Source organism: Salmo salar, chromosome ssa01 (genome assembly GCF_905237065.1).
Source record: "Salmo salar chromosome ssa01, Ssal_v3.1, whole genome shotgun sequence".
Taxonomy (NCBI): domain Eukaryota; kingdom Metazoa; phylum Chordata; class Actinopteri; order Salmoniformes; family Salmonidae; genus Salmo; species Salmo salar.
The window spans coordinates 106,486,967-106,508,906 of NC_059442.1; the positions used below are offsets into that span (position 1 = coordinate 106,486,967).

The following is a 21,940-nucleotide window of genomic DNA, read 5'->3' on the forward strand; positions in this document are numbered from 1 at the left end:
TGTTGCAGTAAGTATCATTTTTATTTGAAAGATTATTTCTCGCTGATGAAAGGGCTATATGTTTCAAAAGCAGTATCGCAAGCAATGATTATTGACATTTCTAAACAGCATCGGGATTGTAGTTCACATGAGCCAGTCATGGGCGAAGTTAACCGCTGAAAACTGTAGGGAGAAGGCAGAATTCTGCCTAGAGTTTGAGAGCTAGGATCTATCCACAGAAACATGACCTAATATTCAAGCGCCTACGGCTTGCTGCGAACAAGCACTGACAAAGAAACATACCATCTCAGAACACAGGACCACTCCCCACAACATAAATGTATATATAGCAACCATTCAGCACGGACTACACATGACAGAACTCATCTGGACAAGTTCATGGGGTGTGGTTTAATACCATTTTAAATGCTCCCCAGTAAGTAGGGTCCCTTGGGAAACACTGACCAACACTTTGGTTCCTGCCTTGTCACATAAGGTTTGATTGACATAAGACCAGTAAATTACTAGGTTCACCTGAATGAGCTATATTATATTGCCCTTTTCTGCATTTTTTTTTAACTAGGCAAGTCAGTTAAGAACAAATTCGTATTTACAATGACGGCCTATCAAAAGGCAAAAGGCCTCCTGCGGGGAAGGGGTTGGTATTAAAAATAAAATAAAAATATAGGACAAAATACACATAACGACAACAACATAGCATGTCAACAACACATGACAACACAGCATGGTAGCAACACAACATGACAACAACATGGTAGCGGCACAAAACATGGTACAGATATGATTGGGCACAGACAACAGCACAAAGGGCAAGAAGGTAGAGACAACAATGTCTCTACCTTCTAAATGTGAAGCAGTCCAACTGTCACTAAGAGTGTCCATGATTGAGTCTTTGAATTAAGAGATAAAACTGTCCAGTGTTTTTTGCAGCTCAGAGCTGAAAAGAGGAGCAACCCAGGGATGTGTGTGCTTTGGGGACCTTTAACACAATGTGACTGGCAAAACGGGTGGAGGATGAGGGCTGCAGTAGGTATCTCAGATAGGGGGGAGTTAGGTCTAAGAGGGTACATGCTTTGTCTTCTTCTTTAACGGACTGCGTGGTTTTACTCAGTTTCATTACATTAGCTATAGGCTACCACATGAATGCATAATATATAAACAATTTGCACATCACATTCCAAAACAAGTACTTGCATGGTGGCTTCAATGACAGGTTTAGATACTCTGCGGTGCCTTGTTAGGTCGAGAGCTCAACTACGATATCCACAATCCCTTTCGCATCATACGCGGCAGGTTTTTATCGGATCAGAGTACGCTACAATTCAAAACGAGACGTCTCTGTTTATGTTCAACATTACTCCAACACATTACTCTGCCGTCGGCACGGAGAGCGAAGCATTTAAAAAAAAAACATGTATTTTGGGGAATGTAACTTTGTACAGGAAGAAAGCCAACACGAAAACGTCGTATGATTGGCCATTCTGACTCTTTTTTGTATGAAACGTTGAGAGATTTGTTGACAAATTGCCTTTGTTAGCTAGTAAACAAGCTAGCGCAGGGAAGTTGGGCTGAAGCGGCTGGTGGTGGATTGTTGTCAGCCGCTCACTGAGCGGTGTGTCTCGGAGGAGGACAGACTCGACGGGAACCACCTCATCGACTCCGCTGTAAGTAGAACTAGCTAAGGCTAACCTTCCTCTCATTTACACAAGATAACTAACCATATTAACTTGCCAATCAGTTGCCAATCTCCTGTTTTCCTTTGTGAACCCGCTAGCTAGCTCACCTAAGGACAGTAGGCTAGCTAGCTAATATGCTTGCTAGCTGGTGGAGAGATGTGCCAGGTAACGTTAACGTTACAGTAGCTAGTTATTCCTCTCAAAAACCTAGCTAACTAATAATGGTCAGAATTTAGGCTATAACCAAGTCTTCTCTTAACGTTAGTCATAACTATTTATTTTGGGGTCATTGTAATATATATATATATATCCAAAGCTATTTGGTCATAAATCCATACATTTTTACGCACGGTGGCCCCGGGAATCGAACGCACTATTCCGGCTTTGTCTACCAACTGAACTAACGTTACTGTTGGAATGGGATATCATTGCCTTGTTCAAGCATCTGATCTGCTTGCTACCCCTGTTTCTGCCTTTGTTGGTCCGGTCTGGCGATGACTTGGATCAGCCTTTTGACATCCGTGTCCCGTTGTCGTATCAATCATTCGGTTCCCCTTTCCATTTATCTTATCTCTTATTTCGGACCAATAGCTCGAATGGGGATTTGACTTGCCACTCAGCTATTGTTTAGCTGCAAACGTTGTCGTCATTGCATTGCCAAAGGTCTTTGGACACTGTGTTAACTAACCTCCAGACGAGCTTCAATGCCATACAACTCTCCTTCCGTGGCCTCCAACTGCTCTTAAATACAAGTAAAACTAAATGCATGCTCTTCAACCGATCACTGCCCGCACCTGGCCGCCCATCCAGCATCACTACTCTGGACGGTTCTGACTTAGAATATGTGGACAACTACAAATACCTGGGTGTCTGGTTAGACTGTAAACTCTCCTTCCAGACTCACATCAATCATCTCCAATCCAAAATTAAATCTTGAATTGGCTTCCTATTTCGCAACAAAGCATCCTTCACTCATGGTGCCAAACTAACCCTCAAAACTGACCATCCTACTGATCCTCGACTTCGGTGATGTCATCTATAAAATAGCATCAAACACTCTACTCAACAAATTGGATGCAGTCTATCACAGTGCCATCCGTTTTGTCACCAAAGCCCCATATACTACCCACCACTGTGACCTGTATGCTCTCGTTGGCTGGCCCTCGCTTCATACTCATCGCCAAACCCACTGGCTCCAGGTCATCTACAAGTCTTTGCTAGGTAAAGCCCCGCCTTATCTCAGCTCACTGGTCACCATAGCAGCACCCACTCGTAGCCTGTGCTCCAGCAGGTATATCTCACTGGTCGCCCCAAAGCCAATTCCTCTGGTCGTCTTTCCTTCCAGTTCTCTGCTGCCAATGACTGGAACAAACTGCAAAAATCACTGAAGCTGGAGACTCATATCTCCCTCACTAGCTTTAAGCACCAGCTGTCAGAGCAGCTCACAGATCATTGCACCTGTACGTAGCCCATCTGTAAATAGCCCATCCAACTACCTCATCCCCATACTGTATTTATTTATTTATCTTGCTCCTCTGCACCCCAGTATCTCTACTTGCACATTCATCTTCTGCACATCTATCACTCCAGTTTTTAATTGGTATATTGTATTTACTTTGCCACCACGGCCTATTTATTGCCTCCCTTATCTTACCTCATTGCACACACTGTATATAGACTTTTTCTACTGTATTATTGACTATGTTTTGTTTATTCCACGTTTAACTCTGTGTTGTTTTATGTGTCGAACTGCTTTGCTTTATCTTGGCCAGGTCGCAGTTGTAAATGAGAACTTGTTCTCAACTAGCCTACCTGGTTAAATAAAGGTGAAAAAAGGTCAACATGTTGTTTACAAACTGATTTTTGGCCACAATATTTTTTGTTTCTAAACTTGAGAGTGTGCATGCACACACACACACACACACCATATGTTTTACTATCCTTGTGGGAACCTAGCCTTAACCTGACTCCTGAACTTAGCCCTAATTGTAACCAAAACACTAAACCTAACCCCTAAACGTAAAATAGCATTTGTCCTTCTGGGGATGTGGGAAATGTCCCTATGAGGGATAATGTTCCTTGTTTTACTATCCTATTGGGGACTTTTGGGCATTTCCAGTACCCTCAAGGATAGTAATATACACACACACACACACACACACACACACACACACACACACACACACACCCCCCTTTCCACTCCAGAGGGTCTGAGGGGGGGGCTCTGTCCCACTCCAGAGGGTCTGGGGGGGGCTCTGTCCCACTCCAGAGGGTCTGGGGGAGGCTCTGTCCCACTCCAGAGGGTCTGGGGGGGGGGCTCTGTCCCACTCCAGAGGGTCTGGGGGGGGGGGCTCTGTCCCACTCCAGAGTGTCTGGGGGGGGGCTCTGTCCCACTCCAGAGGGTCTGGGGGGGGGGGGCTCTGTCCCACTCCAGAGTGTCTGGGGGGGGGCTCTGTCCCACTCCAGAGGGTCTGGGGGGGGCTCTGTCCCACTCCAGAGGGTCTGGGGGGGGCTCTGTCCCACTCCAGAGGGTCTGGGGGGGGGGGGCTCTGTCCCACTCCAGAGGGTCTGGGGGGGGGGCTCTGTCCCACTCCAGAGGGTCTGGGGGGGGGGCTCTGTCCCACTCCAGAGGGTCTGAGGGGGGTCTGTCCTCTATTGAATCTGTCTCTAAATCAGGTCTTCAGATAAAACCAGCTTGTGGTCAGTCAGAGGATGACTGCCTGATGCAGGTATCGGCTTACATGGGCATCAGTTTTAGCTGTGTAACACACACACACACACACACACGAAAACACACACGAACGAACACACAGGCGCTGTGCGTCTCAGTTTCAGTCAGGAAACCGGAATTAAATCCTGATGGGAATCAGACAGACAGGAACGAAGAGGTCTAATGTCTTAATAGATGAAACAGCACCGTGTATCCGTAGTAACCCCTGTGTATCCATAGTAACCCCCGCCTGTCCAGCGTGTCTGTAGGAATCCCCCGCCTGTCCGGCGTGTCTGTAGGAACCCCCCGCCTATCCGGCGTGTCTGTGGGAACCCTGTCCGGCGTGTCTGTGGGTGGGAACCCTGTCCGGCGTGTCTGTAGGAACCCCCCGCCTATCCGGCGTGTCTGTGGGAACCCTGTCCGGCGTGTCTGTGGGTGGGAACCCTGTCCGGCGTGTCTGTAGGAACCCCCCGCCTATCCGGCGTGTCTGTGGGAACCCTGTCCGGCGTGTCTGTGGGTGGGAACCCTGTCCGGCGTGTCTGTGGGTGGGAACCCTGTCCGGCGTGTCTGTGGGTGGGAACCCTGTCCGGCGTGTCTGTGGGTGGGAACCCTGTCCGGCGTGTCTGTGGGTGGGAACCCTGTCCGGCGTGTCTGTGGGTGGGAACCCTGTCCGGCGTGTCAGATATCCATCAGTCCGGTTTTCAGTTTGAGCGTTCTGTGTGTGTACGTGATGTGTGTAAATGAGCTGTTCTCTGGAGCTGTTGCGTCATGAGGCTTGGTACTGTGTGTGTGTGCACACTGTATGTGCCTGTACTCTGGATGGAATGCCTAGGTAGTTCCCCAGGTCATAACTGTGGGTGTGTACGTGTGTGTTTTTTGCTTACGTTTGTGCATACTGTAAGCTTATGAGTCTGTACTCTGAATGACATACCTGGGTAGTTCCCCAGGTCATAACTGAGACACCTGAAACCCCACCTCTTCAAGGAATACCTGGGATAGGATAAAGTAATCCTTCTAACCCCCCCCCCTTAAAAGATTTAGATGCACTATTGTAAAGTGGTTGTTCCACTGGATATCATAAGGTGAATGCACCAATTTGTAAGTCGCTCTGGATAAGAGCGTCTGCTAAATGACTTAAATGTAAATGTATAACTGCGTGTATGAGGCTAGGAACATCTGAGCAGCTTAGGCTAGGCTGTAGGCTACACTCTGCAGTGTATGAGGCTAGGAACATCTGAGCAGCTTAGGCTAGGCTGTAGGCTACACTCTGCAGTGTATGAGGCTAGGACCATCTGAGCAGCTTAGGCTAGGCTGTAGGCTACACTCTGCAGTGTATGAGGCTAGGAACATCTGAGCAGCTTAGGCTAGGCTGTAGGCTACACTCTGCAGTGTATGAGGCTAGGGACATCTGAGCAGCTTAGGCTAGGCTGTAGGCTACACTCTGCAGTGTATGAGGCTAGGGCCATCTGAGCAGCTTAGGCTAGGCTGTAGGCTACACTCTGCAGTGTATGAGGCTAGGAACATCTGAGCAGCTTAGGCTAGGCTGTAGGCTACACTCTGCAGTGTATGAGGCTAGGGCCATCTGAGCAGCTTAGGCTAGGCTGTAGGCTACACTCTGCAGTGTATGAGGCTAGGGCCATCTGAGCAGCTTAGGCTAGGCTGTAGGCTACACTCTGCAGTGTATGAGGCTAGGAACATCCGAGCAGCTTAGGCTAGGCTGTAGGCTACACTGCAGTGTATGAGGCTAGGAACATCTGAGCAGCTTAGGCTAGGCTGTAGGCTACACTCTGCAGTGTATGAGGCTAGGGCCATCTGAGCAGCTTAGGCTAGGCTGTAGGCTACACTCTGCAGTGTATGAGGCTAGGAACATCTGAGCAGCTTAGGCTAGGCTGTAGGCTACACTCTGCAGTGTGTGAGGCTAGGAACATCTGAGCAGCTTAGGCTAGGCTGTAGGCTACACTCTGCAGTGTATGAGGCTAGGAACATCTGAGCAGCTTAGGCTAGGCTGTAGGCTACACTCTGCAGTGTATGAGGCTAGGAACATCTGAGCAGCTTAGGCTAGGCTGTAGGCTACACTCTGCAGTGTATGAGGCTAGGGCCATCTGAGCAGCTTAGGCTAGGCTGTAGGCTACACTCTGCAGTGTATGAGGCTAGGAACATCTGAGCAGCTTAGGCTAGGCTGTAGGCTACACTCTGCAGTGTATGAGGCTAGGAACATCTGAGCAGCTTAGGCTAGGCTGTAGGCTACACTCTGCAGTGTATGAGGCTAGGAACATCTGAGCAGCTTAGGCTAGGCTGTAGGCTACACTCTGCAGTGTATGTGAAGCTTGCCACACTACTCTCCAGCTCAGCTTATTCGCTCCATTCAGTGTGCTGGGTTTGTGCATGTGAGATGACGGATTACCAGGGTTTGTCATGGAAAGTGGGTCAGATAGTGGGTATGTTTTTACTGTCATTTCTGTTAGTGGGGTAAGAAAGACAAAGGCCTGTTAAAATACCATCAGACGTTTTTCTAAAGTGCTGGAGCAGATTTGACTGTTGGTCTCTCTTTCTCAGTCTCTACACCTTGCATCTATCTCGGTCTATCTCTCTCTACTTCTTCCCTTCTATTTCTTTAGGTATCTTCCAAACCGTCTCTCTCCCTGACCCTCTGCCTCCCTCTATCTCTACTTCTCCATCCCCCTCTTTCTTATTTACGCGCATGAGGTCATTCATACAGTCATGGAAGGACATACCTGCCAACACCTGAGCTTAAAGAAAATGTCAAATCTGGACACTGTGTCACTTTGCTTCTGCACCTGACTGGAGAAACATTTTAACGGGAAAAACCAACTAAGTCTGTTTATGGTTTGTGTTGTGAAGCTCTGCCTTTAGTCTAGCAGTTCACAACATTACAAATGCTGCTCCGGGGGGGAGTTTCCCCTGGGTTTTTTATGTTTTTTAACCTTTATTTAACCAGGCAAGTCACTTAAGAACATATTCTTATTTACAGTGACGGCCTACACCGACCAAACCCGGACGACGCTGGGCAAGTTGTGCGCTGCCCTATGGGACTCCCAATCACGGCCGGTTTTGATACAGCCTGGATTCGAACCAGGCTGTCTCTAGTGATGCCTCTAACACTGAGATGCAGTGTCTTAGACCGCTGCGCCACTCGGGAGCCCAAGGTACAGATCTAGGATCAGCTTTCCCTCCCCCAATGCTAACTAAAACCATTAGGGGAGATGCTAAACTGTCCCCAAATCAGCATTTAGGAGCAACTTCACTCAAGTCCAATAAGGTTAGCCTTACTGAAATTAAGTTGTTTGTATTGTGAACACAACATTTATGATGTCTTTGACTTTCACCTCTCAGATTTGGAAAGTGAAAAACAAAGAGCTGAGTGGTAGTAGTAGTTAGGGTTAGAGAGGAGGGCTGGTAGTAGTAGTAGTAGTAGTAGTTAGGGTTAGAGAGGAGGGCTGGTAGTAGTAGTTAGGGTTAGAGAGGAGGGCTGGTAGTAGTAGTAGTAGTAGTTAGGGTTAGAGAGGAGGGCTGGTAGTAGTAGTAGTAGTAGTAGTTAGGGTTAGAGAGGAGGGCTGGTAGTAGTAGTTAGTGTTAGAGAGGAGGGCTGGTAGTAGTAGTTAGGGTTAGAGAGGAGGGCTGGTAGTAGTAGTAGTAGTAGTTAGTAGAGGGAGGGCTGGTAGTAGTAGTAGTAGTAGTAGTTAGGGTTAGAGAGGAGGGCTGGTAGTAGTAGTAGTAGTAGTTAGTGTTAGAGAGGAGGGCTGGTAGTAGTAGTAGTAGTAGTAGTAGTAGGGTTAGAGGGGAGGGCTGGTAGTAGTAGTAGTTAGTGTTAGAGAGGAGTGCTGGTAGTAGTAGTAGTTAGTGTTAGAGAGGAGGGCTGGTAGTAGTAGTAGTTAGTGTTAGAGAGGAGGGCTGGTAGTAGTAGTAGTTAGTGTTAGAGAGGAGGGCTGGTAGTAGTAGTAGTTAGGGTTAGAGAGGAGGGCTGGTAGTAGTAGTAGTTAGGGTTAGAGGGGAGGGCTGGTAGTAGTAGTAGTTAGTGTTAGAGAGGAGGGCTGGTAGTAGTAGTAGTTAGTGTTAGAGAGGAGGGCTGGTAGTAGTATAGTTAGGGTTAGAGAGGAGGGCTGGTAGTAGTAGTAGTGTAGGGTTAGAGAGGAGGGCTGGTAGTAGTAAGTATAGGGTTAGAGAGGAGGGCTGGTAGTAGTAGTAGTAGTTAGGGTTAGAGGGGAGGGCTGGTAGTAGTAGTTAGTGTTAGAGAGGAGGGCTGGTAGTAGTAGTAGTTAGTGTTTGAGAGGAGGGCTGGTAGTAGTAGTAGTAGTAGTAGTAGTAGTAGTAGTAGTAGTAGTAGTAGTAGTAGTAGTAGTAGTAGTAGTAGTAGTAGTAGTAGTAGTTAGGGTTAGAGGGGAGGGCTGGTAGTAGTAGTTAGGGTTAGAGGGGAGGGCTGGTAGTAGTAGTAGTTAGTGTTAGAGAGGAGGGCTGGTAGTAGTAGTAGTTAGGGTTAGAGAGGAGGGCTGGTAGTAGTAGTAGTAGTTAGGGTTAGAGGGGAGGGCTGGTAGTAGTAGTTAGTGTTAGAGAGGAGTGCTGGTAGTAGTAGTAGTTAGGGTTAGAGGGGAGGGCTGGTAGTAGTAGTTAGTGTTAGAGAGGAGTGCTGGTAGTAGTAGTAGTTAGGGTTAGAGGGGAGGGATGGTAGTAGTAGTTAGGGTTAGAGAGGAGGGCTGGTAGTAGTAGTAGTTAGTGTTAGAGAGGAGGGCTGGTAGTAGTAGTAGTTAGGGTTAGAGAGGAGGGCTGGTAGTAGTAGTAGTAGTTAGTGTTAGAGAGGAGTGCTGGTAGTAGTAGTAGTTAGGGTTAGAGAGGAGTGCTGGTAGTAGTAGTTAGTGTTAGAGAGGAGGGCTGGTAGTAGTTAGTGTTAGAGAGGAGGGCTGGTAGTAGTAGTAGTTAGGGTTAGAGAGGGGGGCTGGTAGTAGTAGTTAGTGTTAGAGAGGAGGGCTGGTAGTAGTAGTAGTTAGTGTTAGAGAGGAGGGCTGGTAGTAGTAGTAGTAGTAGTAGTAGTAGTAGTAGTAGTTAGGGTTAGAGGGGAGGGCTGGTAGTAGTAGTTAGTGTTAGAGAGGAGTGCTGGTAGTAGTAGTAGTTAGGGTTAGAGAGGAGGGCTGGTAGTAGTAGTAGTAGTAGTAGTTAGTGTTAGAGAGGAGGGCTGGTAGTAGTAGTTAGTGTTAGAGAGGAGTGCTGGTAGTAGTAGTAGTTAGTGGTTAGAGAGGAGGGCTGGTAGTAGTTAGGGTTAGAGAGGAGGGCTGGTAGTAGTAGTAGTTAGGGTTAGAGAGGAGTGCTGGTAGTAGTAGTTAGTGTTAGAGAGGAGGGCTGGTAGTAGTTAGTGTTAGAGGGGAGGGCTGGTAGTAGTAGTAGTTAGGGTTAGAGAGGGGGGCTGGTAGTAGTAGTAGTTAGGGTTAGAGGGGAGGGCTGGTAGTAGTGTAGGGTTAGAGAGGAGGGCTGGTAGTAGTAGTAGTAGTAGTAGTAGTAGTAGTAGTAGTAGTAGTAGTAGTTAGGGTTAGAGGGGAGGGCTGGTAGTAGTAGTAGTAGTAGTAGTTAGGGTTAGAGGGAGGGCTGGTAGTAGTAGTTAGGGTTAGAGGGGAGGGCTGGTAGTAGTAGTAGTTAGTGTTAGAGAGGAGGGCTGGTAGTAGTAGTAGTTAGGGTTAGAGAGGAGGGCTGGTAGTAGTAGTTAGTGTTAGAGAGGAGGGCTGGTAGTAGTAGTAGTAGTTAGTGTTAGAGAGGAGGGCTGGTAGTAGTAGTAGTTAGGGTTAGAGAGGAGGGCTGGTAGTAGTAGTAGTAGTAGTTAGTGTTAGAGAGGAGGGCTGGTAGTAGTAGTAGTAGTTTAGGGTTAGAGAGGAGGGCTGGTAGTAGTAGTAGTAGTAGTAGTTAGGGTTAGAGGGGAGGGCTGGTAGTAGTAGTTAGTGTTAGAGAGGAGTGCTGGTAGTAGTAGTAGTTAGTGTTTGAGAGGAGGGCTGGTAGTAGTTAGGGTTAGAGAGGAGGGCTGGTAGTAGTAGTAGTTAGGGTTAGAGAGGAGGGCTGGTAGTAGTTAGTGTTAGAGAGGAGTGCTGGTAGTAGTAGTAGTTAGGGTTAGAGAGGAGTGCTGGTAGTAGTAGTTAGTGTTAGAGAGGAGGGCTGGTAGTAGTTAGTGTTAGAGAGGAGTGCTGGTAGTAGTAGTAGTTAGGGTTAGAGAGGGGGGCTGGTAGTAGTTAGTGTTAGAGAGGAGGGCTGGTAGTAGTAGTTAGTGTTAGAGAGGAGGGCTGGTAGTAGTAGTAGTTGGTGTTAGAGGGGAGTGCTGGTAGTCGTTCTCTCCTCTCCAGATCCCCCAGTCTCTCCCTCCTCTCTCAGGGGCTGCTGCTGCCAGTACAGGCTGTGCTTTAGGCACAGATTTATGATCAGTCTGCCCCTACCCTCCCTGCTGTCTTCCTGTGCAGAGTGAGTCACACTTTCCCCCAGCTGCTGGTCACTGGAACGGGTGGTCACTGGAACGGGTGGTCACTGGAACGGGTGGTCACTGGAACGGGTGGTCACTGGAACAGGGGGTCACTGGAACGGGTGGTCACTGGAACAGGGGGTCACTGGAACGGGTGGTCACTGGAACGGGTGGTCACTGGAACGGGGGTCACTGGAACGGGGGGTCACTGGAACTGGTGGTCACTGGAACGGGTGGTTGGTTTCTGGGAAGGTCACAGTGTGTTCTCTACTGGCAGGAAGTAGTACCTAGACAGCGTGTAAGTGTGCCCATGTGGTTTTGAGTGCATGTGATGTGTGTGTGCTGTTTGTTGTCTGTCCGCTGTCGGTCTGTGTTCACCTCAGTGAATTATTGATGAGCCTGTAACTTGAATGCCTCCCCTCCTCTCCATCTCCCAGTCTCTCCATCTGTCACCAGTCCCCTACATCCCAGTACTGCTTACTGGAGCCAGTACACCCCTCTCTTTCTCTCTCTCTTTTTCTAGGTCCCTCTCTCCCCTCCCCTGGGTGTGTTTGATGGGGATTACCTACCTAGTGACAATCATTTACTGTTAATGCGGCCACACACACACACACACACACACACACACACACACACACACACCACACGGTGGTGGTAGGCTGGGGCTGTATAATCGGTACCAGATGGCCTTTGAAGATGGAAGGTGGGGGTCTCTGTACCTAATTACATTGACCTACACTGCGTTTTGTAGATTTCATGCGTTTCAGGTCCATTACAGCATGTGACTGGGCTGAGTGGATAGAAACATTGCTTTGAATAAGAGTTCAGGTAGGCTACAGCCCACTTCTCCATTTTATGGAATACAGTGTCTAAGATTAAGTCAACCTCTGCCTTTGTAGCCTAAATTTGAGCAGTCCAAAGAAACATGTCCTCTATTGGAAGTCTTTCTTCTGTTAGTCTTATAGGCTATTGTTTTAAATAGGATTCTGGGAACTTTCAATAAATTCCCTGGTTTTCCATAAATCCCATTTCCGGATTTCCTTATTCCTTTCCGATTCCGGGAATCTTCCAACCAGGATTTCTGGGAAAACCAGGGAATTTGTTGAAAGTTCCATGAATTTTGCAACCCTAGTTTTAATTATCTGGAGTGTGTTTTATAAATGTCTGAAAGGCATTTGGGAACCAACCACTAGTGGAATTCACCCTCTGTTCAGTGTATTAGACCTTGTGATAATGTCTAGTTCATTTGACTTCCTCCTCTGTGGTCAGTCAGTTACTGCTTGACACTCAGCATTAAGGGGGTAAGGCCTTGTGATAGACTAGTGTCCTGTCCTGGGGGTGTACTGAGGTGATAGACTAGTGTCCTGTCCAGGGGGTATACTGAGGTGATAGACTAGTGTCCTGTCCAGGGGGTATACTGAGGTGATAGACTAGTGTCCTGTCCTGTCCAGGGGGTGTACTGAGGTGATAGACTAGTGTCCTGTCCTGTCCAGGGGGTGTACTGAGGTGATAGACTAGTGTCCTGTCCTGTCCAGGGGGTGTACTGAGGTGATGGACTAGTGTCCTGTCCAGGGGGTATACTGAGGTGATGGACTAGTGTCCTGTCCAGGGGGTGTACTGAGGTGATGGACTAGTGTCCTGTCCAGGGGGTGTACTTGAACATCTAGCTGCCACACTACAGAAACAGGAGATGGGCTCCGGCTCGTACAAGCCAAGGCTCGTGCAAGGCTACTTACTTACTGTGGTCAGTCAGTCCATTCCCTCAATGAGAAAACGTCCAGTCATCCAGGACCTCAGCTGCCACGGATGACCCAGTTGTCGTGGGAGTGGCACCGATTGGTCCCAGATTCTCTTGGCAAGCGGGTCCCGTGTCCTTTCCAGCTGGAACATGGTTTATTTAACCAAGCTAATTTAATACTGAGGAGAAGGATTTCAACCTGCTCAGAAAGATGACAGATGGATGGGGGTTATCTCAAACACAACAACAACCAGCACTACATTGCTAGATCTTAGATCTGAGAATGAGGAAGATTCTGGCAATCACACAGACACAGAGAATGATTGAAAGCCTGAGAAATGTTTGAAATTGTGAAAAGTGTCATTCAACTTTTCTACATTCACCAACATTCTGGAAACCATTTTTTAGGTCAGATGCTTGGCAATGGGTACAATGGAACAATTCTGATAGGTTTCCATTTCCGACAAGGTGGTGGCTGTGTGGGAGAATTTGCTGAGTTGAGTTGGCCACGTCTACTGATGTTTAACCTTTTATTAGGTTAGTCTTGTTGAGATTAACATCTCTGTTTCAAGAGAGACCAGGATAGCAGAATCAGCACAGCAGTATCAGACAAACTGCCATGACATCAGCCAGAGGAAAATGACATAAATATAAACTGCATGTTCCCATGTCTGGAGGCGAACTACGCCATCTAGCCCACAACAATGCATCTCATCCTTTGTACTCACTGGGTGCCCACTGGTAGATTCCACTGTCTGTGTTGGTTAAAAGGGTCAATTCACCACTTTTTCACCTAATATTTACTATGCTGTCTTCGGCACCATACCAGTGTCTGTCTATTACATAGGCCTACACGTAGGCTAGGCTATGTAACAAAAATATTAGAACATAATATGTATTGACTGTTGTTCTTGTGAGGTTTGTATTCCAGTCTTCTGACAGTTTGGCTGGTTTGTACTCCGGTCTTCTGACAGTTTGGCTGATTTGTACTCCGGTCTTCTGACAGTTTGGCTGGTTTGTGTATGCAAGTGTTTGATCTGAGGCTATCTAACTTCCTGTCTCATTAAAGGGCGCCCGGGTTCACTTTCTTCTTGTTTCGGATACTCAGGGGGACATCACACAGACAGACACACACATACTCACCAAACTCAAAAAAATCACTTCAAACAGTAAAATGGCTCTTTGGCTAGCTTTTGCTACAGCCTATATCAATGAGCGTTAGCATTCTAGCTAACAACTGCTGCATCCAAAACAGTTATTTTGCAAAGATCACAACCGAATATAATCTTAGCGACTGTTCAAGCAAGAATCAAAACATTGTAAGCGTAAGTTATTTTGTTTAGCCTAAGATTGATGTTTTTACTATTTCTATGTTGAATGGGTGCAGAGTGCGATGGCTTTCTTACAGCCGCGTGCATCTGTGTGTGATGTCAGTGTGTCGTGTTCTGGAAAATTGTCTATAGCCTGTTGTCCATCTTCTTTTTAAATAGTCAGTCAACGTGTTTTCAGCACCATTATTTCCCTGATTGATCAAAACGTGTTTTCTCATGCTCTCTCTTGTCTCTCTGCAGCAGTCACATAGTGAGCAATATGTTTCAACATCAAATTGCAATAAAATCGCAGTATTGAATTGTATCAACACCAAATTATGATGATAATATGGTATCTTGCGGTCCCTAGTTGGCATGGGTTGGGTGAACCCCAACAACACACTGTTGTTGGCGTATACCGGTCATTAAAAATATTCATGCGAGTAGACTGCTGATTGGCCATCTCATCCTCCTTAGGAGGATGACTGCATTCTATGAGGAAGTAGCAAGCTTTTTTTTTTTACGGTCTGTTTGAGATACAATTTGTGAGGTGGGGTTTTTTATGTGTTTGTTTGTTTGTTTTCTCCAATTTAAGCTTTGGCCACCTGAGTATAGAATGAGTCAACAACATTATTTGGGTATGAGTTAACAGAATATTAACTTCTCTAGGGCCAGTGGGACGATTTCGTCCCACCTACGTAACAGCTAGTGAAATCCCGTGGCGCGTTATTCAAATACCTTAGAAATGCTATTACTTCAATTTCTCAAACATATAACTATTTTACACCATTTTAAAGACAAGACTCTCGTTAATCTAACCACACTGTCCGATTTCAAAAAGGCTTTACAACGAAAGCAAAACATTAGATTGTCAGCAGAGTACCCAGCCAGAAATAATCAGACACCCATTTTTCAAGCTAGCATATGTCACAAAAACCCAGAAGACAGCTAAATGCAGCACTAACCTTTGATGATCTTCATCAGATGACAACCCTAGGACATTATGTTATACAATACATGCATGTTTTGTTCAATCAATTTCATATTTATATAAAAAAACAGCTTTTTACATTAGCATGTGACGTTCAGAACTAGCATACCCCCCGCAAACTTCCGGTGAATTTACTAAATTACTCACGATAAACGTTCACAAAAAGCATAACAATTATTTTAAGAATTATAGATACATTACTCCTCTATGCACTCGATATGTCCGATTTTAAAATAACTTTTCGGTGAAAGCACATTTTGCAATATTCTAAGTAGATAGCCCGGCATCACAGGGCTAGCTATTTAGACACCCAGCAAGTTTAGCCTTCACCAAACTCCGATTTACTATTAGAAAAGTTTGATTACCTTTGGTGTTCTTCGTCAGAATGCACTCCCAGGACTTTTACTTCAATAACAAATGTTGGTTTGGTCCCAAATAATCCATAGTATAACCAAACAGTGGCGTTTTGTTCGTGCGTTCAAGACACTATCCGAAAGGGTAAAGAAAGGTGACGAGCACGGCGCATTTCGTGACAAAAAAATCTAAATATTCCATTACCGTACTTCGAAGCATGTCAACCGCTGTTTAAAATCAATTTGCATGCCATTTTTCTCGTAAAAAAAGCGATAATATTCCGACCGGGAATCTGCGTTTAGGTAAAAAGACGAAAGAAAATAAAGCACGGGGTCGACTCGTGCACGCGCCTAAGCCCATTGTCCTCTGATCGGCCACTTGCCAAAAGCGATAATGTGTTTCAGCCTGGGGCTGCCTCGATTTCATTCAGCTTTTTCCCGGGCTCTGAGAGCCTATGGGAGCCGTAGGAAGTGTCACGTTACAGCAAAGATCCTCAGTCTTCAATAAACAGAGACAAGAAGAACAAGATCTTGTCAGAGAGGGCACTTCCTGTAAGGAATCTTCTCAGGTTTTAGCCTGCCATATGAGTTCTGTTATACTCACAGACACCATTCAAACAGTTTTAGAAACTTTAGGGTGTTTTCTATCCAAAGCCAATAATTATATGCATATTCTAGTTACTGGGCAGGAGTAGTAACCAGATTAAATCGGGTACGTTTTTTATCCAGCCGTGTCAATACTGCCCCCTACTCCCAACAGGTTAACTTTTACAAGTGAGATTTTGACTGGACAGTTAGTTTTTTGTCAACAGATATCTAATCACTTGACCCTGATGGCATCCTGACATGCAGTACTTTCAGGTTTCTCTGTTTTCACCAGTTTGATTCACTCCCTCAGTTGGCTTCCCCTGGTCAGCTAACCGGCAGAAAGAAAAAGGGTTTGAGCTCCCTCCCTACGTTCCCCAGCAACACGCATCCACATACGCACACAGAATATGCATGCTCACGAACACATCAAACGCTCAGGCAGTACCTCTCCCTATTATCATCCCCCCTCTCACCAGTCTTTTAATCTTTTACGTCTGGAACGTCAGCCTGCGGAGGAGGGTCTAACGTCCGGAACGTCAGCCTGCGGAGGAGGGTCTAACGTCCGGAACGTCAGCCTGCGGAGGAGGGTCTAACGTCCGGAACGTCAGCCTGCGGAGGAGGGTTTTAGAAAGACGGACAAACATCTAGACCTCAAATCAAATTGTATTTGTTACATGCCCAGAATACAGCAGGCCTTAGCCAACAATGCAGTTTTAAACCTAAACAACATGACACTTTTTGCAACAGACTTTTAGGAACACAGACACATAAACGCTGATGACACACTCTTCATAGTGGTAGTGATGTTGATTACCTTGATGTAGGCTTTAGGTGACCTCTGCTTCATGACCAATAACTCACACTGTATTAACGTCCCAGCACTGGTAGGATCATTCGCTAGTGAATTTCCCCATCGTAAAGTTATCAGTGGATTTATAATAGACTAGGCCTATCTGTGGATGGCGCATGTGTACAGTGCAGTAAGAATGTTGTGTTGAAGTGTTCCACAAACAGTCAGCCAAATCCCAGACCTCACACACAACTCTCAGCTCTCGACCATTCTTTTATTTAACCTTTATTTAACTAGACAAGTCAGTTAAGAACAAATTCTTATTTACAATGACGGTCTTCCGGGGAACAGTGGGTTAACTGCCTTTGTTCAGGGGCAGAAGGACAGATTTTTACCTTATCAGCTCGGGGATTCGATCTAGCAACCTTTCGGTTACTAGTCCAACGCTCTAACTACTAGGCTACCTGCCGCCCCAATGCAGGGGGTCAGACAGCCTTCCTAACCCACAGGTTAGTTTCATAATACAGACGGCCTTCCTGCTCTCCCAGCCAGGCCCCAGAGCAGTGCTCCAGAACCACATCCCAGTCCAGAGTAAAAACATTGTTTATCATCTGTATGGAACATCACAGGAGACACACGTAGCCTACACACATCTCCTCTCCTTGTCTAGAACACGATTTCCCTCCCAAATCCCAGGTAGCCTACACACATCTCCTCTCCTTGTCTAGAACACGATTTCCCTCCCAAATCCCAGGTAGCCTACACACATCTCTCCTTGTCTAGAACACGATTTCCCTCCCAAATCCCAGGTAGCCTACACACATCTCCTCTCCTTGTCTAGAACACGATTTCCCTCCCAAATCCCAGGTAGCCTACACACATCTCCTCTCCTTGTCTAGAACACGATTTCCCTCCCAAATCCCAGGTAGCCTACACACATCTCTCCTTGTCTAGAACACGATTTCCCTCCCAAATCCCAGGTAGCCTACACACATCCCCTCTCCCTGTCTAGAACACGATTTCCCTCCCAAATCCCAGGTAGCCTACACACATCCCCTCTCCCTGTCTAGAACACGATTTCCCTCCCAAATCCCAGGTAGCCTACACACATCCCCTCTCCCTGTCTAGAACACGATTTCCCTCCCAAATCCCAGGTAGCCTACACACATCCCCTCTCCCTGTCTAGAACACGATTTCCCTCCCAAATCCCAGGTAGCCTACACACATCTCCTCTCCTTGTCTAGAACACGATTTCCCTCCCAAATCCCAGGTGACTGAGATATGATTCCTCCTCTCTTTCTTCTCCTTCCCTCTCTTTTGATATTTTACACATCCCTGCTCATCGATTAGATGGGTTACACAGGAAGAACGAGGGAGGGAGGCAAAGACGGGGAGTCTGTGAGAGGGAGGGAAAGAGAGACTGTGAGAGGTATCGTTAGTGTCGATCTTCTTTCCCGAGCGTCCCCTCAGATTGATTACCTGGTCATCAGACTTGTAATCTTCAGCGTGTGCAAACCAATCCTCCTCTGATCCCTCCACGCAACCAACACACTCAGGAGTCCAGACCAGACGCAGGGCGTAAGCAACAACCAACACACTCAGGAGTCCAGACCAGACGCAGGGCGTAAGCAACAACCAACACACTCAGGAGTCCGGACCAGACGCAGGGCGTAAGCAACAACCAACACACTCAGGAGTCCAGACCAGACGCAGGGCGTAAGCAACAACCAACACACTCAGGAGTCCAGACCAGACGCAGGGCGTAAGCAACAACCAACACACTCAGGAGTCCGGATCAGACGCAGGGCGTAAGCAACAACCAACACACTCAGGAGTCCGGACCAGACGCAGGGCGTAAGCAACAACCAACACACTCAGGAGTCCGGACCAGACGCAGGGCGTAAGCAACAACCAACACACTCAGGAGTCCGGACCAGACGCAGGGCGTAAGCAACAACCAACACACTCAGGAGTCCGGACCAGACGCAGGGCGTAAGCTACAACCAACACACTCAGGAGTCCGGACCAGACGCAGGGCGTAAGCAACAACCAACACACTCAGGAGTCCGGACCAGACGCAGGGCGTAAGCAACAACCAACACACTCAGGAGTCCGGACCGGACGCAGGGCGTAAGCAACAACCAACACACTCAGGAGTCCGGACCGGACGCAGGGCGTAAGCAACAACCAACACACTCAGGAGTCCGGACCAGACGCAGGGCGTAAGCAACAACCAACACACTCAGGAGTCCAGACCAGACGCAGGGCGTAAGCAACAACCAACACACTCAGGAGTCCAGACCGGACACAGGGCGTAAGCTACAACCAACACACTCAGGAGTCCGGACCAGACGCAGGGCGTAAGCAACAACCAACACACTCAGGAGTCCGGACCAGACGCAGGGCGTAAGCAACAGCCAACACACTCAGGAGTCCGGACCGGACCCAAGGCGTAAGGAGTCCGGACCGGACGCCAGGAGTAAGGAACAATCAGGAGTCCGGACCGGACGCAGGGGTGTAAGCAACAGCCACGCGCACACCTATTTATTTGAACAATGAAGCTTAAACTTTTTAATTTGTCTATGTTCTCCAGCATTTTGGATTTGAGATGAAATGTTTCATATGAGGCGACAGTACAGAACGTCACCTTTTATTTCAGGGTATTTTCATACATATGTTTTACCCGTTTAGAAATGAAAGCACTATATATCTATTCCACGCTGTCATTTGAAGGTTCATAAGTGTTTGGACAAATTGACTTAAAAAGTAGTTAAACGTTTACTATTTGGTCCCATAATACATCAAGCTTGTGACTGCAAACTTGTTGGATGCATTTACAGTTTTTGGTTGTGTTTCAGGGTCTGTTGTACCCAATAGAAATGAATGGTAAATAAGAATAAAAAATGTTTCTGAACACTTCTATTGATGTGGATGCCACCATGATTTTGAATGATGAGTGAATAATAATGAGTGAGAAAGTTAGAGGCATTAATGTCATACACCACCACCCCCCACCACCCCCCCACCCCCCAAAAAAATGCTAACCTCCCCTATTATTGGTAATGGTGAGAGGTTAGAATGTCTTGGGGGTATAATATTTGTTTGAGTATTGTAGAAGTGGTTACCCCTCTTTCCGCCCCTTTAAAAACCTCTGCAGCATGCGCCAGTCTAGACACCATTTGGGAAAACCATGAAAGGAATTCCTGGGAATTGTACAAAGCCTTTGTTTTCCTCCTTTCTCTGTAAAAGCCATCAAGGGCAGAATGTTATCCAGAGCCACGTGGCTGTATACTGTTGGAACTGAGCTGTGGTTTAACACTGCTGCCGTCTTCCTACAGCTAGTGCTGCCTGGGGTAGTACTAGAGTGTTGGCCTAGCTAGTGCTCATCGAAGGTAGGGATGGGCGTTTGCAGTCATTTCACTATTTTAATATTATTTTTAAAAATAATGGGCGTTTACCTTTGTAACTTACATTTTTAACTTGAGCACGGCTTCCCCTTTATTTCTGCAGCGGGGGAGGGGTCGTGTGTGTTTGAGCTGGGAGGGGAAGAGAGACGAATTAGCCATGCCAACTCGGCTACAGCCAAGACTAGCTAACTTATAGCAGCCACAGTGTTATCTTTTACATTTTAGTCATTTAGCAGACGCTTTTATGCAGACCAATTTACAGGAGCCAGTAGGATTAAGTGCCTTGCACATCAACAGATTATTCACCTAGTCGTAAATAATTTTTTTGTATTTTACTCCCTTTTTCTCCCCAATTTTGATCTTGTCTCATCACTGCAACTCCCCAACGGGCTCGGAGGAGAAGGTCGAGTCATGCGTCCTCCGAAACATGACCCCCCCAAACCACGCTTCTTAACACCCACCCGCTTAACCTGGAAGCCAGCCGCACCAATGTGTCGGAGGAAACACCGTTCACATGATGACCAGGGTCAGCCTGCAGGTGCCCGGCCAGCCACAAGGAGTCGCTAGAGCGCGAAAAGCCAAGTAAAGCCCCCCTGACCAAACCCTCCCCTAACCCTGACGATGCTGGGCCAATTGTGCGCCACCCAATGGGACTCCAGATCACAGCTGGTTGTGATACAGCCCGGGATCGAACCCGGGTCTGTAGTGTTGCCTCTAGCACTGCGAAGAAGTGCCTTCGACCACTGCGCCACTTGGGAGGCCCGGCCCAACGCTCTTAACTGCTACCATACCTGCCGTTGTAGCGGCATCCCATCTAACACTGCCTGTCCTGACTGGAGTAGCCTAGAGAAGCTAGCTAGCTAAGCTAGCCATCTAGTGTTAGGCTAATTGCAGGCTACATTCTTCACTTTCTCCCCAACCCCATTCAGAGATCAATGTTCATCCTCAGCTTACCTCCTAGCCTGCTCGTTCTCATTTAACTCCGCTAACTTTATTAATTCTGTAGTTTTAATTTAATCTTGCATTGCATTAGTGAACTCTCATTTCACTTGCTACGCATAGTCTCTTTTTTGGGGGGTTCAACCCACTGTTCCCTGGTAGGCTGTCATTGTAAATAAGAATTTGTTCTTAACTAACTTGCCTAGTTAAATACATTTTAAAAAACTCAATTTTTGGGGGGAAATATTTTAAATATCTATTTTTTTTGTGTATTTCACAAGAGTTCTGAACCTTTCTATTCTCATAGATTCTACATATTGTAAATTAAAGATTTTTTTTTGCTAAGAGTATTATTATTATAATATTGATCAATGACTGACTTTTTAAATCACCCAGCAGTGCTATTTGCAGAGTTGGCTCTAGTTAAATGTTGCAATTCTTCAGCCATTCCTGAACCTGTGACCAAAAACAAGCTACATATGGGCCGCACCAAAACAAATGATTCTGTCTCTTCGCAACAAAATATGCAGAGCTGGGATGGTTGTACCCCCTACATATATATCATTCTATTGGTTGCAATGATTGAAATGGAAAAACTTATGTTTTGAATCCAGTGTCATTTTGTGTATCAGTTCATAAACCATGTGCCATGGAATCGGTACATTAAAAATCTCTTCCCAACTATTTTGCAATCAACTGGTATACTTTTTTATTTATCACAATTTTCTTTAGCCATTTTTGGTTTTTAATGCAGGGCCAACAGATAAGTTCCTTACTTACTCCCCCTTTCGCTTGCTTCTTCCATTTGTGCGGTAATGCTGCAGTTAGTTGGTTGAGTAGAGCCTTTTTATTTTTTTAAATTTTTCCAAAAAATATATATTTTTTTAAAAAATCAATTAGTATATTTGAGTTTAACCATAATATTTGTTCTGTCTTTTCTGGTGGATTAACCTGAAATTGCAACCAGCTGTCAATGGTTTGTTTTAA

At 46.5% G+C, this 21,940-nt stretch overlaps 1 protein-coding gene across 2 annotated transcripts in view; it reads left to right on the forward strand.

The window, feature by feature from the left end:
- The first annotated feature begins 1,068 nt into the window (after window positions 1-1,068).
- LOC106569858 (E3 ubiquitin-protein ligase pellino homolog 1) overlaps window positions 1,069-21,940 on the forward strand; it is a 68,828-nt gene continuing 47,956 nt past the window's right edge. The window contains exon 1 of one of the 2 annotated variants that reach the window (XM_045687263.1): window positions 1,069-1,664. The gene's annotated coding sequence lies outside the window, so the exon portion shown is untranslated. Of the gene's footprint in view, window positions 1,665-7,527; window positions 7,554-21,940 lie in introns of those variants that run through there. The other variant, XM_045687264.1, reaches the window with a different exon arrangement.